The sequence below is a fragment of the Balearica regulorum genome, chromosome Z (genome assembly GCF_011004875.1).
Source record: "Balearica regulorum gibbericeps isolate bBalReg1 chromosome Z, bBalReg1.pri, whole genome shotgun sequence".
In the NCBI taxonomy this organism is placed as follows: domain Eukaryota; kingdom Metazoa; phylum Chordata; class Aves; order Gruiformes; family Gruidae; genus Balearica; species Balearica regulorum.
In genome coordinates, this window is record NC_046220.1 from 71,811,140 (window position 1) to 71,828,897 (window position 17,758).

The following is a 17,758-nucleotide window of genomic DNA, read 5'->3' on the forward strand; positions in this document are numbered from 1 at the left end:
TTTCTCTGTTGATTTTCTGTATTTCCTTGTACTTGTGGTATTGTTAATCTTGCCAATTTTAGAAATGGCTGGCACTGGAAAGGTTGGAAATAATAAAAAAAAAAGTCTACAGAAAGATAAATGCTTCTGCAGGCATGCAGAAATCTTCAGATAATTTTCAGATTTCCAAAATGCAAATCAACATAAATCCACAGGAATTTTCCAGCATGAGATGAAACAAAAAGTAGGAAGGAGTCGTGAAGTGCTTTATATGGTAACAAGAAATTTATTCTACATGTTGCATTACTATCTCAAACATGTGGCCAAGTTTACTACACTATATGCTATTAGATGTGGATTTTCATTAAATTACCTTTGTTACTTTTTTCTTTTTCATTTCATAGTCTCTCTAATTTTAAGACTCTGGTTTCTCTCATTTTGGTCAAGTGAGAAAAATTTAGTGCAGCTTTTCATCTGTCACTGGTAGATAAAACACCCTAAAATATATATTACACAACGGAGCTGTGTAAAATGATCTCATATGCATGACATTAATGTGCTTGGATTTTTCATTAAAATGCTGTTTGCTCAGAACTAGATCACTTCATTTTGCTTCCTGGACAAAAAGTTAGGGGGAAAAAAAAGTATTAAAATTAAATGGAATTTGTAACTTTGCAGAATTCCCACTTTGAGAGGCATGCTACAAAATGTGGGGGACTTCCACAGAGAGAGAAACCCAAGAATACTCTCTGTGATCCACACAAAATATTTTCTTTTTGTAAGACAGAAAGCAAGAGGCAGTGCACTGTCAGGCTCTTGAGAAGTGTTATAATGGCTTGGTAATGCAAGCCCCAGAGTGCCTTAATACAGTTATAAAATGGATCTGTGTAGCTATAAAAAGAATAAGTAAAAAGGATAAAACCTCTTTGAATAATTTCCAAGTCTGCATCACAAAGAGCTTATGTCATTCCCTATAATTATGAAGCCATAATCAAAGAATAATGATTCACCACTAGGCCATCAGACTTCTTGAGTTCACAGGGCTGTTAGCAAGAGAAAAAAGGATCAAGACATTTAGGAATTGCCCCCAAGAAAAAAAAAAATCCTCCTTTCTTCTAGTGTTTCGGGTGATGGAGTGTGTAGTGCATGATACTTCAAAAGTGTCAAGGTACATAGTTATACTTAAGGTTAAAAAAAAATATAATTCTAAGCAATTTTATTCTGACTCAGGAAATTTTATAGCTGAGTAAAATACTAGTCATTCTCATTTTTCAAAAATGAATGTTACTTGCTTCAGCAGAAAATGTCTTTGCTTCCAGAAAACATTGCACATTTGAAAGCAGCCGGCTGGTATTGTGTTGCATGAAAGTTTATGACCTGTTCTGTTCAGCTTTTTCTGCATTGTTGGTATACCATCTCTTAATCTGCTCATCCCTTTTAAAATAAATGCTGTGTCTGAAAAATCTCCCTGGTGTATATTTCTTGTTATCTCTCAGGACTTTCTCGAGGCTTCCTGAGGCTTTTTTTTTTCTTGAGACGAACTCTTGCCAGTTATTTTCAGTGAATGACCATTTCCACTCCACTCATGCAGTCTGTTTAATGTATTTGAGACATATACGTGTTCGTGACACTGCATTGTTCAAATCCTTTCATTGCCTGTTTAATTTAATTGCAATTAACTCCTGTAATGCATGGAGTACAATTTTCACTAGTTTTACAGAAGTCATACAGATTATGAAGTCCAGATCGAGATATTTGGTGCCAAAATCCTTTTCTAGACCTTAATCACAACGGGTTCAATCTCTTAAATTAATTGAAACTGCTACCAATGCAAAGATATCAATAGAAAGGAAAATGTCTGAGCATGAAATTTGGCTACAAAATGACAGTGTTTATCAAATACTAGTTGTTTACTGGAGTGATTTATCTAGGAGTGAATGCTGGTTCCCCACATGCTGGACCCTCCCACACAGCTGCTGGCTGAGCTGCACAATCTCGGGAAACCATCGGGGTAAGATGTGACTCCCCTGGGAGTGCCTCTTTGGGTTTGCTGGGAGTTGTGTGTAATGCAGTATTTCATGCTGATGTTTGATTCGTTCTCTTGTATCCAGCAAAATTCAGAGCCATGACAATTTAATGAAAACACAAGTTTGTTTTACACAATTTGGCCAGTGCTGGCCTTTGAAACATTTCCATGGGCCGTGTCAATGGCAAGAGTGTGGAGAGAGGGAACATTTGTTAGGCTTGCACAAGAGCACTGATGCTGAAAGGGAGCAAGGGAATGAACTGAAAGGCGTTTGCAGAGGCAGCAATACGAAAAAAGCATTTGTTGTATTACAGATCAATTCCCACCCTGATTTACATGTCATTTATACCATTTGCCACTTTTATTTAGCTCCTAACAGGTAAAAGGAGTGCTAATTCTTCAGGCTGCAGGTACTTCAGGCTTTACCAGCACCCTGGAGTAACATCCCATTTCTTGTGTATTGATTCTCTGTGGCACTTTCTGCAGATCAGCAATCTGTGTGTTTGGGGGATTTTGTTGCCTCCATTTACAGTGCTGAGTTTGCCTAATGGAAGTATTTGGGCATAAAGAGGAGTGTCCGGGCTATACCTTTTCTTCAAAGGAAGCATTTGCTCTAATGAATCCTCCACCAACACCCTGCAAAAGTGAAACAGCGGTTTTTTCCCATGAGCGGTTTTTCTTACCATGTAACTACTGAGTGTGTTAAGAACAGGACTGGTATGGACTAGTATTGTTTAAAATACACCGTTAATAGTTCTAAGTGGATTTATACAGCATGTGGAGAAGATAGAAATGAACAAAATTGTTGACTAATTGAAAATAATACAATCCATTATTGACTTTGATGGGCTTTCCCAGGGGGCATTTCCTTCCAGTAAATGCTCCCAGCTAAATGAGATTTAGTGAATTTTGTCTGTGCTGACAAGCATTAGTAAATGATTTTAAAACCCATATTTATTTAAAAAAATAATAGCAGCGGTGGGTAAGGGAATGAAGTCCTGTGTCTGGAAGAGAACACATTTTGGCCCTGATTCTGCTGTCAAGGAAGTCAGTAAAAGCAAGATCAAATCATGAAGGACTCTTAATTAAGGAAGTGTATTCCTTATAAGAGGTTTCTAAAGTCTTTTAAAAGTAGAAAAATCATCGCAGTAATGGCTGTGGATAATTAGTATAAAAACATGTATTCCCTTTTGCCAAATGTCACATTTACTTCTGCATGGAAACATCATTGCTCTACTTCACGACGTGATTTATTAGTTACTTTTCTGGAATGTGACTTCTACTGTTATGAGGAAGTCCTGAGCTATGACTCTTCTTTCAGGGAACTAGACATCTTATATTGTTAGTCACTTATGGAGAAGCAGAGGGAAGAATTTCAAGACCCTTCTTCTTCTTTAGTTAATGCTACCTATCCACATGACTGGTTTCACAGCCCCCAGACTGAGAATCCGCTATCTGTTCCTTTCATGTTTCTAATGGTGCTATTCTCCTCAAAGAGGCCAGTTAAAACCTACAAAATAACTGGACACAATTCTTACATATTTCAGTCTCACGATCTGTTAACAAAAAATGATAGCTGGCCATTGTAATTTTATTTTCCCTCTGAGAGAAGCCATCATGCCAGGAACCAGTGCTGATGTCACCTTTCTGGGTGGGCAATCATATTTTTTTCTGCTTAATGCATTGTCTGGCATGTGGAAGTCCCTGTTGGTGGATATAGCTCTTAAGTGCTGTCATTACACCGTGCCTAAATAATGATGGAAGCTGTAAGCAAAGGAAATGGGTTTTTTCGGTATGAAAGTTGGGGATGCTGCTGGTGTGGAGGAGAATTAACATGATATGTGTGGCCTCAAAATGGGGATGGGACTTAAAGAAGCAGCACAGCCTTATCTCCCTACCAGTCCTCTCTGACTGGGGGCACTGGAAGGAAGCTGGCGTCATGCAGCAGCTGGGACTGTGGCTCCACATGCCTCAGGAGGAAGAAGTGAAATGCAAGGCACAAGGGACCAAAGTACCTCTGGTGCAGCTGTAGCTGTGCTGAAAGTATACACTGGGGAGCACATGTAGCCACCCACATATAAGCAGATTTCTGGCATTTTTGTAGTGGAATTTGTAAATAAGAGGAGTGAAAGTAATTTACTTATTTATGAATATGTATGTGGGCATAAGAAAATATGGTGCATACATGTCATGCATTGATCATTCCCAAAAATTTCCCAGTTGCATTGAGAAAGGGAATGCTACTAGCTCAGTACTTCTACTGTTAATAGCAGCAATATCTTCTAAACAATGTGACAGCCATGAGCAGAAGATGAAATAAAAATACATTAAGAAATCAAGAGTTGACTGCAGGAGGTAGAATAATGAGTCAACCATATGAGAAATTAAGGTCATGAAGTGCTTGCCTGCATCTTACTCAGGGAGTTGCCTGGAAGGTTAGCAATGAAACCTGAAACTATATGAAACTGGTTTGGTTTTATACTGCATTACAACTCTGAAAATCACAGCAGATTTCTCAAAACAGGCCACAAAAGGCCTGCAGGAAAGCTGCGTGGTGCCATGACTCTTTCAGCCAGCAGAGACCAGAGCTGTAGGTCCAACGACTCAATGCAAGCACAGTGTGGCTCTGCTTGCCGGGAGCTGGCCACCATACAGCTGCATTTGCAGAGTCTGAGCTGGGAGGCCCTGTTGATAGACCACAGTGCTGTGTGCTCATAACCAAAGAAGTCATGAAACAGGAGCCTGCAACTAGACAAAAATACAGAGTAATGAAATACTTGCATAAGTTTGGATGTGATGCAATAAGACAACCTCAATAGTTTTTTTGTTCATTGGGTCCTATACCAGCATCTTCCAGTAACCTGCATCTGCTGACTTCCAATTTCTGGCATGGCTTTTTGGCAGACTCAATTTCCCTTTCACTCATGAGGGATGTTTGTTTTCTGCTGAGACCAAAAGAATCTACCTTTGATGCGATACTGCAAATTTAAATAAAATAAACCTCTTCTATGGTCAGAACAATCCTTAAAACTTTTCCTTTTCATCTTCCTAGCATGTCTCTTTGATACCCAAATCTGTTGCCTTCTTCAAAAGCCCGTATTAGAACTCAGCAAACTTTAGAAAGATGCAGAACCTAGGGTCCATTTTTCACATATTGGACATTTCCAGCAAAAATATCTACCTCTAAAGCTGTTGTTTAGACTGTGCCCAGAGGGAAATCAGGAACAATCAATTTCATCCTAAAATAAGCAAATTGAAACAGGTCAAGTGAATCATGGGCTAGAAATGTATATTTCTCTCAGTTGACTAAGGACGGTTACTCCCCCTCCAGCCCAAGAGATGTTTGCAAATGAAACCCACCTGCTCTCATTCTCTCCTGATGCATCTGTATTAGAAGTGTAGAGAAACCTAACCTGTCTCCATGCAAGCCACCTTTGATTTGAAATATAGATATGATCTTGGGACTCTGTGCCTGTTCTTTGAAGGCTTACTAACACACACACAGAGGCATGCATGCGTGCGCACACACACACACAGAGGGTCTCTCTCTCTCTCCCCCCCCCCACCCCCCAATTTATTAAGTTGGGCACAGAAGCGCACAAATTGGTTTTGTTGCAGGTGTACATGCACTCTGTTCTCTGGGAAGATTGACTAGCACAGGTTGGCAGTAGCTTGAGAAATCTCTGCCTAGCACTTCACCTGTGAGACACAGACATAAGTAACCTCTTACTATATTCTTTGATTGTCCCTTCTCTGAAGATAGATTAGAAGGAACGTATTATAACAGTCTCTAATTCTCCTGAACCAACTTTTCTGATCAGGAGCAGCAGTCCTTTGCACTGAGCTCAAGAGTATGTCAAGGTCAGACTTTTAGCTTTTCACAGATGTCAGCTCTTTTTGCAACAAACGGAGGACAGTTCTGAGCTTTCCTTGGCCATGGTTATGTTACACTTTTTATTCAGATTTTTTTTTTTTTGTCTGAGTGTTTTCTTGTTAGAAGAATTAATTTCTTCATAAATAATAGGTACAGAACCTGCTGGCAATGAATTCCCGAAGGCCCTGCTGAATGAGCCATAGTCTCCTATTACATGCAGACTTCCTGCAGATTTGGGCTTTTGCATTGGTTGGTCAGCTTGCCCATTTCCTTTTTAATCTGTGTTAATAGTGTGGGAAAATAAAATCTCAGAGCTCAGTACTAAGTTGCATTAGGTGTCCTATTAGTCTCTTGCCTGGGCTTGTCACCAGGATAGTTGGTGTAGGGAAAAGATTTCGACTGTCCCATTACCTTTAACCACATGCTCTCTGCAGTGCTCAACTCCACAGTCTCATGACTTCAAACTGAAGGAGGGTCGATTTAGATTAGATGTTAGAAAGAAATTCTTTACTGTGAGGGTGGTGAGGCACTGGAACAGGTTGCCCAGAGAGGTTGTGGATGCCCCATCCCTGGAAGTGTTCAAGGCCAGGCTGGATGGGGCTTTGGGCAATGTGGTCTAGTGGAGGGTGTCCCCGCCCGCAGCAGGGTGGTTTGAACTAGATGATCTTTGAGGTCCCTTCCAACCTTAACCATTCTATGATTCTATGATTCTATGATGTGCCTGGCCCAAGCAAATGGGCTCTCCTTTCCAGGAGATCCCAGGGAGTAGCTTTAACCCTGAGGGGCTGCTGTGACTTTCCAGCTTTTGCTGTTCTCCTGCGTAAAGAAAGTTCTGTATGCATGGGTATGGCATGTGGGACACATACTAGACCTTCCCCCACCATACCTCCCACACTGCCTGCGCAGAGGTGGGTGGGATGTTTGGTACCTAGTTCAGATGCTTGACTTCTGAAAAGTGGCCCCTGAGCAATGAGATATAATTTCTTTTCCTTCATGGGTGAGACTAATTAATTTATATCTTACTACATTGAATATATTTCTATACTCTCTCATTGCCTCACTGTTAGTTCACAAAAGGAAAACTTTTGTTGTACTCGTGTGAACACAGATGCAAATGTCTTAAAACAGAACGTTCATGTGTACATCAGTCACTTTCTGAACAGCAGCATCTGAAACTTGAGTTATTGGTTCCGGCACTTACAGTACTTTCTGCAAAAACCAAATGTACGTAGTCACTCCCTGAAGGTTCAAAACATTTAATGCCAACGTTAAAGAAAGTCCATCAAAACACCCTCTATTATTCCCTAGTTTCAGAAAGAGAGTTTAATACAGCTTGAAAATCTCCATCCTTTCTAAGTCTATAATGTCTTTAATGTGACTTCAAGAAGAGTTCAGAACCTGATTCCCAGTACTGGGTCAGCATTTCTTGTTCTCTTGCAAACCACATAAAGGAAATAAAAGTGCCTACCAATAGCACCCATCTCTTTCAACTCTTCATCTACTAACACTAGCAAGAAGTAGCATTTCAGATTATGCACACAATTGCATTTTCCTTCCGTCATTAGAATAGAAGCAATAGCTGCTGACAGGTACTCGACTAGTGTTTACACATAATGAACTTTCTTAGATGCGTGAATTCCTACAAAAGCTCATATAAAGAAGAAGAAAAGGTATAAGGTATAATCACCTTCCCCACTGGCAATCAACTGATTAGTAATGAAAAAAAAACTTTTCAGTAACAATTAATCTTGACTGCTGGTAAAGTTTTTGGGTTAAATACTCTGGGTTTTGGTGTTTCTTCAACTGCAGAAGGGCCTTATTGCCCTGACTCTCCCCCTCTCCTTTGCATTCCCTCTTTTTCAGAGAAAAATTGTTCTTAAGTGCATTTTTAACATTTTTTTGGCTGTAAGTTTAGCCAATCAAACTTCTCTCACACAGAGATTCTGCAGTTTTGCCCTTTGTTCACATGTACAGCTGCGAAGAAGGCTTTGATGCCAGCATCAGGAAGCATGAGATCATATGATGTTTATAGACCAGAATGGCATCAACTGTAGGAAATTGCCTAGTTATTTCCTTTACTATGTACAAAACATTATATTTATTAGTCATTTAATTATGATTTCAGAAATGAATTTGTAATGATGGAGGGAGGACAATATTAGTTAATAATTAGGGAAATGAGAAACCTGTATTTATTCAAATAAGTCCAGCCCTTCTGTTTCCTGGATAACAAACATTAAGGAAATATGATTTCATAAGGTATGCTATCTTATTTTGGAAATATGGGAAAAAATTGTCCAAATGGACATGAAAAAAAATTGGCATTTCAGTGGGGCTACATTATTCTGTTTACAGAAATTCTACATCCTGAAAAGCACAGGCGTTTTGACCATGATTCATTAGATTACGTACTTATATTTTTACCTGTAAACATATTAAGTAACATACTACATACAGTGAAACAAATGGAATATAAAATGCAAGCGCATGTTTCATTGAATTGGAGTCTTTGAGCAATGGGTGAATACTATACATATTTGCACAAAAAATAACAATGCATCAGACTAATGCAATTTCAGTTCTTCATAGTGCTTATAGTTAATATTTTATATGGAATATATGCTATTGTATTTTAGAATGTTTTCTGAAACCATATATTTTCAATTAAATATTATTTACACTGTTTTCTATATGATGCTGTTATGAACTGTGCAGTTATTTTTTGATTGATTCTTCTACCTAATGCTCACAAGACCCATTTGATTTCTGTTTAATCCCTGTTGGTCTAAAGTCCTCATTGTTTATCATCCTTGATTCTACAAAAGTCATGCTTATCACAATTTCTGAATGAAGTTAACAAAAAGAGAAATTTAAAATCTTCTTGCTGGAATTGTCATTGTTCGAATAGGATGATAAAAATGATGTTACAGGTAACTAAATTTGTCACTTAGCTTCAAGAAATTGTCTCTATAATACAAGTATGGAAGTGACCTATAATTGTCTGCAAATATACATCAGAAAAATCTACATAACTAGATCCATTCATTTGCAAAAAAGAGTCCAAGCTAAGCAGTCTCAAGAGCTTCATTATTTCTACACTGAATACAGTAACAGGAAATGAAGGCGGTGGTTATATAAATGAGTGTAATGCTTTGGGCAGAATGAAATTCGCATGATTAGGCCAAACATTATACAAGTAGATCCACTGACTTCATAAATGGCATACAGACGTAATTAGGATTTCCCAATCCTTGTTTATTAAACTGTCCCCAAACTAGAGATCTATAAACCAAAACCCCAAATGGTGAGATGCAGTTTGGTAATTTGTATGTGCAGTTTATATGCATGTTAGAAAAAGTAATCTTTAAATTTAGATTTTAAAGGGGAATTTTTGAGAGATTCTAGAGGAATTAAAATGTTTTAAAAAACTTGCATGTTATGATCTTATGTATGTATACTTTTATCACCTATATTCATGCTTTAATTAGGTTTTATGTTGCTACCATGCTAAAACCTTTATACACAAATAGAAAGAATAGTACATGAAGCAAATTGTAATTAAACATTATCATTGTTGAACTATTTTCTTTTTCAGTTTCTTTTTTTTTTAATTGTGTGTATTATTTTTGAAAACTCCAAAACTGCACTTTGGTAATCCAGTTCACAAAGGGATTGTTCCCTCCTATGAACTCCATAGAAAATGCCTATAAAGAAGTATATATTCGAAAGAGTTGTCAGATTTTCTGTCATCTCTGACTTGGGAACAAACAGTACAAAGTGCTCATTAGTTGGAACACAAGGATTCAATAAAAAAAGTGGAGCTGGCCAGTGGGTGGCAGTTCCAGTACATAACAAAATGTTGAAGTTTCAAAATTTGTTTTTATTCTAGGTTTGAATGAAAAAAGAAACTATGCAAGCATTTTGGAAAGGAATTCTGTTGAAACACTCCTTTTTAAATTGAAAAGGTCTGTTTTCTTAATTTCTTTTTCTTTTTTTTCAATGGAAATGAGCCTTGGCTGCTGTTGAAAACTGTAGTGACCCAGTGACACCTCTGCAAAATGCAGGCCTTGGCAAAACATTATAATTCAATAAAAATAAAATAAAAAGTAAAAGTATATGTCATCAAGTTTTCTAGTGACTTCTAAGACAAACTAACCAGCAAAATCAGTGATTATGCTTATAAAATGGCAGTTGTTAAGTGTTACAGCATCTTGGGTTAGGATTTTAAATTAATGACCTAAAAATTATAAACTTAGAATCCTTTCTACTTTAAGGAAAGGGTGGACACATCTGAGTAGCACAGACAGAGTTCATAATTTCCATGCAATTATTTGGCCAAAATATGAATGCTTTTATCATCAACTTTTCCCACACAGGGATGATACTGCTCAAATATAATGACAGCGTGATGAGAAGCAGCTTATTTTATGACTTTCTTTAGCACTGCTAAAGTGCTTATTCTTTCTAATAGATCAGAAGCCATTAACCACGCTAAGTTAGTCACTGAAGTCTGCTCACCATTAGATACACACGCTCAGCACCCTTCTGTAAAGAAGAAGGCTTTCTGCTGATATGTTCCAACAGTTTGATGCCCTTCATGGTGTCAAACAACTTTAGTCAGGCAGTATATGTCATTTGTCATATTTCTGATCACTTCTAAGCAATGACCTGAGGACCCTGGTGTGTCCGTATGTACGGATTCAGCTGTAAGACCCAGGATCTGGTGCAGCCCTTGGTGGAGGCAGAGCCCCGCGGTGTTCACTGTGCATGATGGCACTCAGGGATCTCATGCCAGAGTCCAGGTGTCATCATGTGAACAGCAGGTCTGTAGCACTGTAGAGAAACTCCATCTGAACATCTCATGGTGAGGATGTTGCTGTTCTCAGGTACACCTTTGTATCCCCATGAGAAGAGGAGACCTTTTTCTGCAGGGGATCTAGGAACCTGGGGAGACTCTCTCCTAATTTGGGAGTCTAAATTAGATGCCTGAACCTAATCAGTGAGACTATCTCCCTCTGTAATTTCTAGCGCTTAAAAAAAACCCCAAAAAACCAACAACAAAAAGGCTGCATATTTCTTTTCTTGTACCTTTCTGTTGGCAACTGTTGTTGGCCTCTGACTGAAGCAGCACAAAGCCAGCCCTTGGCTGACCCCATGCAATCATTCCTTCGTGCTCTTTGCTGGTGGACATCTCAATTGTTTTCAAACCAGGGGCACAGGATATCAATGTTCAATCTGCTCAGAGATCCAAATAATTTATTATATTGTCTCTGTGTGTATCTGTTACCAAATGGTTCAGAAATGCAAGGCTCACTGCCACCACAGAAATTTCTTCCTAACCTTTCTAATCAAAGGTGGTCTTATACTCTCAAGTGTGGGAGGTAACAGCTTTTTAAGCTATTTTTTGTAATGAATTCCCTCAACAGATGGTGTTCATATCTTGTGTATAAATTGTGATCTTCCTTTGAATCCCATTGTCCTTTTGATCTCAGCCACTATACCCAAGTAAGATACATGAAGAGGAATACAAGTTGCAGTGTGATCACAGCTACAGCTCGCAGCCTCAGCAGCAGATCTACAGAGTTTTTTACAAGAAACAGAACTTCAGAATCACTTCCTTTTCATCCTTTAGTTCAAAGACATTAAGGGAATCAAACCTCAGCTGTTCTTTCTAACCACATACTCTTGTGGGCTACTTTGACCATTAATATTTCCCTTTGAAATTTGTAGCGTTCTTTGTATGCATTTATGTGATTAGTAGCAATGATTAGACTTCACATTTTTTAAACCAACTATACTTTGAAATGGATCTTCATCACATATCAGACATATTTTAATTTATTTAGTGGATTGCACAGTGCTTTCCAGAGCTTAGCCTGAGAATGCGGAGTGTAGGGTGGGTTCTAAGCAGTTCTCTTTGAACACGTGTTGTAGGTGTTGTGCTTGTATACACCACATGAAGTATTTGATTTTGTCTGTTCTATAGAATAGGAAGATATGATTTCAATCTGTGTAGAGCTGAGGTGAGCCGCAGTCCATTGCAAGCAAACTGCTACAAGGCAAAGAAATGTATCTGGGTGGCGTCTGGCCAGTGGGAATATGTTTGAGAGAGAGGCTGGAGTTGTTTCTGCCCATTTGAGCTACAAAACACTTTCTGGTGAAAGAAAACCACTGAGCAGCTCAGCATGAAGCTAATAATCTCTTATCTGATTAAGTTATGCTTGTGGAAAGATGCTGGTACCTTGTGGAGGTTGGGCCCTAGGGAATTCCATCACCAGACTGGATTTAGGCTAATTTCTGTATTTAGCTGTGCCTGTATTTAGTTAGCCATTTTTCCATGACTGCCATTGCTAGCAATGTTGTATGTCATCTTGCTGCATCTTTGTATACATAAAAATACCATAAGACATTTCTCACCTGTATTTTATGCTGCATTTAAAAAAAAAAACATACACCACATGCCCAGAGATAACACATCACTAAGAACTAGCTTCCATATAATGAGAATGCTTAGGCCCAAGAAAGGGATTTAAGATATTAATTGACACAGTTTAGATGGCAGTAGCCACCACCACCCAACCCAAAGTCTCAGTTCTGAAGAAAGTATTTCAACAACTGTTACAAACAAGCAATATCAACTCTGTCATAAACTCAAATAAATTAGGAGTGTAATAGCTGTACTAATCCAGACCAATCTTGAAAGCAGGATTGTGCCAAGATGCTCCTTGAAAAATGTTTGTGGAGGAGAGAAGACTGCATGGTGTTGAAGGAGAGCTAAGGGAGGACCAGAGAGGCCATGGCTCTCCCTGGAAAGAGATGTAATCAGTCCCTCTTCCTGCATCATGCTGGAGCATATATCAGGGTGGGTTGGTGGACTTACCTGGACCGGGAGGAAATGAATCCTCAGGAATATGTAGAATATAACATAGTAACATAAAGAGAGCTTAGATTAAAGTTATACATTCTGAATTTAAATGTGCTATTTCCATTTCCACTGAAAGACCTTTAAATCATTGTCTTCCAAATATCATGGGATTAAGTCATTACTAATACGTTCAGCATTTTTAATTTATTTAAAAAAACCCAAACACAGTAGTATCACTGTAAGAGTAAGAGTTCAGTTTATCCTTCTTATCCAGATGATACTCAGTTTAAATTTACTTCATTTCTAGTGGTTCTAAATCAAGGCGGGAAAGAGGTAGTTTCAAATCAAATGACTGACTGTATAACTGCAAATTATTCCCTCATGTCTTTGTCTTGTGACTGCTTAATACATTTGGGGAGAGGGGACTGTGTGGAAGGATTAGTAGCAGTTGAAGATGACAGAGCTTGGAGGCAGGAGGTGGCACAGATCAGCAGCTCTCTGGGTGGTGGCTGTCCTGCTGTGCCAGTTGTGCACCCTGGCTCATAGGGGTCATGGCTTCTGAGTCACGAGGGGCTGGTGAGCAGTTTGACTACGGTGTTCAAGCCAGGGTCACACCACAAGACAAATGGTAGGTCTGGCATAGATGTTGCTGAGGAATCAAAACTCTTGGCAGTGGCAGAAGATGAACCCACCAGATCTGCTGAGGCAAACATGGCTGGGTTACTCTGGGCATGAGCTGACCTCGTCCCCCCACAGCATCCCCGGCAGAGTGCAGGGCTTGCTGGGAGGTGCTGTCAGCAACATCAACAGCAACCCTCCTCCTGCGTACATGGAGGACAAAATCTGTCTTGGATTTGTGGCCATTAAGACATGGCTGGTAGGGCCATGGCTTCCTTTGGGTGTATCAGATTCTTAAGCAGTAATGACAGAACAAGGGAGTACATTGTGTTCAGGCGCTACCTAAATATTATACAGACTTTTAGAAACAAGACCATTCTTTCATTCTTTTGCCAATACCCATTCAGAATTTGTGGTGGTTTAAGTCCTGCTTACTGCAGCATGTGACTAAGCAATGCTACAGGCTACAATCTACATAAATTGTAAAAGATCTACCATATCATCAATGTTACAATATATAAAGTATAGAAATTATACATATGTTCATATATATGAATATAAACCATATAGGAAATGTGTATATATGAAAAGAACAAAAAAAAAGGTATTATACAAGGTCTTTGTGGCATTCACTTCAAATTCATGAGTGTCACACAGCACTAGGCACAGAGAAGATAGTAGCTATATAAATGATTTTCATAGCTTAGTTTGGAATGATTTTGTAGTCAGTGAACAAATAGCTAATTATAATGATGTTAATATACACATAAATGTCTGTTTAAGCCCATAGTTATTGCAATTCTTTAGGTAATCAGCTTAATCCATGATCATTGCAAATGGAACTTGAAATGTGGTTAGATCCTAATAAGGTTATGGATTCGTTTTCCCATCTGGAAGTGAAACCAGCATGTTTCTCTCTCGAAGGCATTTGATAGAGCAAGGCTTCTGTTTTTCTGCCTATGCATACTGCTAAGCTTCCCCCCACCCCCCCTTGGTATGTATATTCTTCTTTAAATCCCAAAAGAAATTATTTAAAGTACTTCCTATGTGAATGTTAAATCTTTTTCCAAGGAATTTAAATGACACTTTTAAAGCACTTTTTCCATTCAGTTTCCATGACCAAATTAACTTGGACATTAAAATATACAGTGCCAAAATACATAGATTCCCAAAGTAGGACTAAAGCAGAATTGGATGCCTACATATGGCATCATGGTCTGGAAACTCTTCATTTAATTGCCATGTAAAGTAAAATGTTTTTAACTCTGTAGTTACCTTAAATTTGACCTTAACATTCTCCAGATGCCTAGAATTGCAGCTCTGTTCATTCCTAACACTGCAGTTGTGTCCACAGCACTAAGTACTTGGAACTTAAATAATGTCCAAGCTTAACATGCATCCCAAAGTGAAGCATTTCTCTTCTTTGAGGTCTTGAATGGATTTATCCAGGAGGCATTTGGACAGCATTAGAACTGGGTACCTGACAAAGATATCTGAGATTGTCACTACAAGACCTCGCTGTGTTTGAAATTCAGGTCTTTTATTCCTGTTAAGAAGTCAGTGCCTCTTGCTCTCATGCACACACACACACACACACATACTTTTTTACAGTCACAAGTGATATATGCTGGTGGTTTTTTTTTTTCCCCCAGATTTGCACAGCCTTGATAGGAAGTGTCCTTCACTCCTGCTCCAGAAGAGATTCATAGATTCACAGATTGGTAGGGGTTGGAAGGGACCTCTGGAGATCATTGAGTCCAACCCCCTGCTAAAGCAGGATCACCCAGAGCAGGTTGCACAGGATCGCGTCCAGGTGGGTTTTGAATATCTCCAGAGAAGGAGACTCCACATCCTCCCTGGGCAGCCTGTCCCAGTGTTCTGTCTTCCTCAAAGTGAAGAAGTTTTTCCTCATGTTCAGATGGAACTTCCTGTGTTCCAGTTTGTGCCTGTTGCCCCTTGTCCTGTCACTGGGCACCATTGAGAAAAGTCTGGCCCATCCTCTTGACATCCACCCTTTAGATATTTGTGTTGATGAGCTCCCCTCTCAGTCTTCTCCAGACTAAACAGCCCCAGCTCTCTCAGCCTTTCCTCATAACAGAGATATTGATAGCCTTTGGTTAGTGTATGTTCCTGGACAGTCGAGTATGTAGAGCTGCAGAGACCCAGGCAACCCTTAGGCATTTCAGTTGCATGTTTCCTCTATTACTAGGATGTTCAGTAAAGGTAACAAGGTAGGAGAAACGCTAAGCCTCTCTTGTAGCAGTTGCAATGCTCTTATAATACAGCTAATTGGTCAATTATATTCAATGTGTCCAGTTCCATTCTCTGCTTTTATTTGAGTCTTTTACCACTTATGTAGTCTATGTGGCAATACTGGCAAAATATTGACAATTTATTGTATTCTGAACAAAGAATTTTTCTGAATGTTGCACTGGAAAACAGCAGAATAAAGTAAATACAACTTGAGTTTTGGAAAAAAGGCTAGTACACTGGGAGGGCATCTGGCTGTGAATGTGCATGGATGGATACACTTCCCAGAAAATCTGCTGAAGAGCATCTTGACCTCAGCAGTTCTCATCACATGCTCGATCAGGGTGACTGATCTCTGAGAATAAAATGCAGTACATTTCCTGTTCTGAATGCAAGATCTAGGCATCAGTTTTTCTCAGATGTCAGACAAGAAAGCAAATGGTTCTGGGTTTCACTAAGAGCTTTTCTTTTAAAAAGCTGGTTTTTAAATAATTAGATTTTTACATCACTTGTCCTTTCTAGTGAGACAAAACCCCTGAGCTTCTTTTGACTTGCAATCAGAGAGTCACAAAATAATTTTTGTTGGAAAGGACCTCTGGAGGTTGTCTGGTACAATGTCCTTCTGAAAGCTATCTTCAGAGTTAGATCAGGCAGAATCCACAGCCTCTCTGGGAAACCTACTCACCTGCTTAACCACTCTCACTGTGAATTTTTTTCTTTGTATTTAGTTAATCTTTTCCTTGATGTAACTTTTGATGAAAGGTATAGCTCTTGTCCTGTTGCTGTGCCCTTTTAGGATACGTCTGAATCCTCCTTTTTTATAAATTCCCCTTTCCAGTTATATGGTTGAAGACAACAATTAGATCCTTCCTTAGCTTTCTGTTCTGTGGAGAAGAGAGCTAAGCTAAGCAAAGCTAGCTCCCTCAGCCTCTCCCTTAAAGGGTTTCAGCCCCTAATCATCTTAGTAGTCCTTTGCTGGACTTTCCCTGTTTTGTCCTTTTCTATTATATACAGGAAAAATCAAAGCTGGACAGGGTATTCCAGGTGTGGTCTGAAGAAGGTTACGTGAAGGGAAATCATCACTTCCCTTGATCTGCTGGCTGGATCCTTGTTAATGCAGCCTAGTGTGCAGCTGGCCTTCAATCCTCTAATGGCACACTGCTGTCTCTTGCTATCTTGTCTGGCACTTGCTATCCGTCAAGGGTTCCCAGATTCTTTTCTGCAAAGCTGCTTTCCAGCTAGATGGTCCCCAGAGTGCACTGCTGCATGGGGCTGGTCCGTGCCAAGGATAGGACTTGGCATTTGTTCTTGATGAACCTCTTGAGCTTTTGGTCTGTCCATTCCTGCAGCCTATCAAGATCCCTCTGAAAGGCAGCTCTGCCCTCATCTGTGTTGACCATGCTATGCATTTTGATGCCCTCTGCACCCTTGCCTAGGGTGCCTTCTGTCTCTAGGTCCACGTGGTTCATAAAGATCTTAAAGAGTATTGTACTCCTATTAGCCGCTAAGCAAGACCAGTCACAAATAGTGAGTCACCACTTGGACTTCAAACCACTGCTCTCTACACATTCAGTCTGATGGTTCAGACAGTTTTCCACCCACCTGATAGACCACTCATCTAGTCTGTATCTCCCCAGTTTGGCTCTAAGGATAGTACTGAAAAACATATTGAAAGACTTCCTAAACTCCTGTTAACTGACATGCACTGCTCTCCCCTTGTCCACAGAATCTTCTGGCTGAAGGCAATCAGGTTAGTCAGGCATGATTTGTCCTTAGGAAGTCCATGCTGGCTGATCCTGATCACCTTCTTCCTCTTGCTCTCACATCAATGACAGCTGACTAATTTCATTAAAATCTAGAATTTGGGCTGTCCCTTGAAGGCTTCAGTTAAAGATTCCTCTGTGATTTAGTTTATTTCTCTGTCTCAGGCTCATCTAAGTAGGAATCAGGCCTTCTATATGAGAAATCTTGCAGGACATGATTGCATAGGCTGCTTCACCAGAGGGAGGTGTGCGGTTTGTGAGACTGCTAGACATTTTCTGACCAGAATGGGTCATATACGCAAATTTGCAAGCTGCAAAGCTTGAAGACCTTTCTGAGGGAAACTCATATGAGCAATAGGACCTGAGCAGACTGAGGAAGCTCA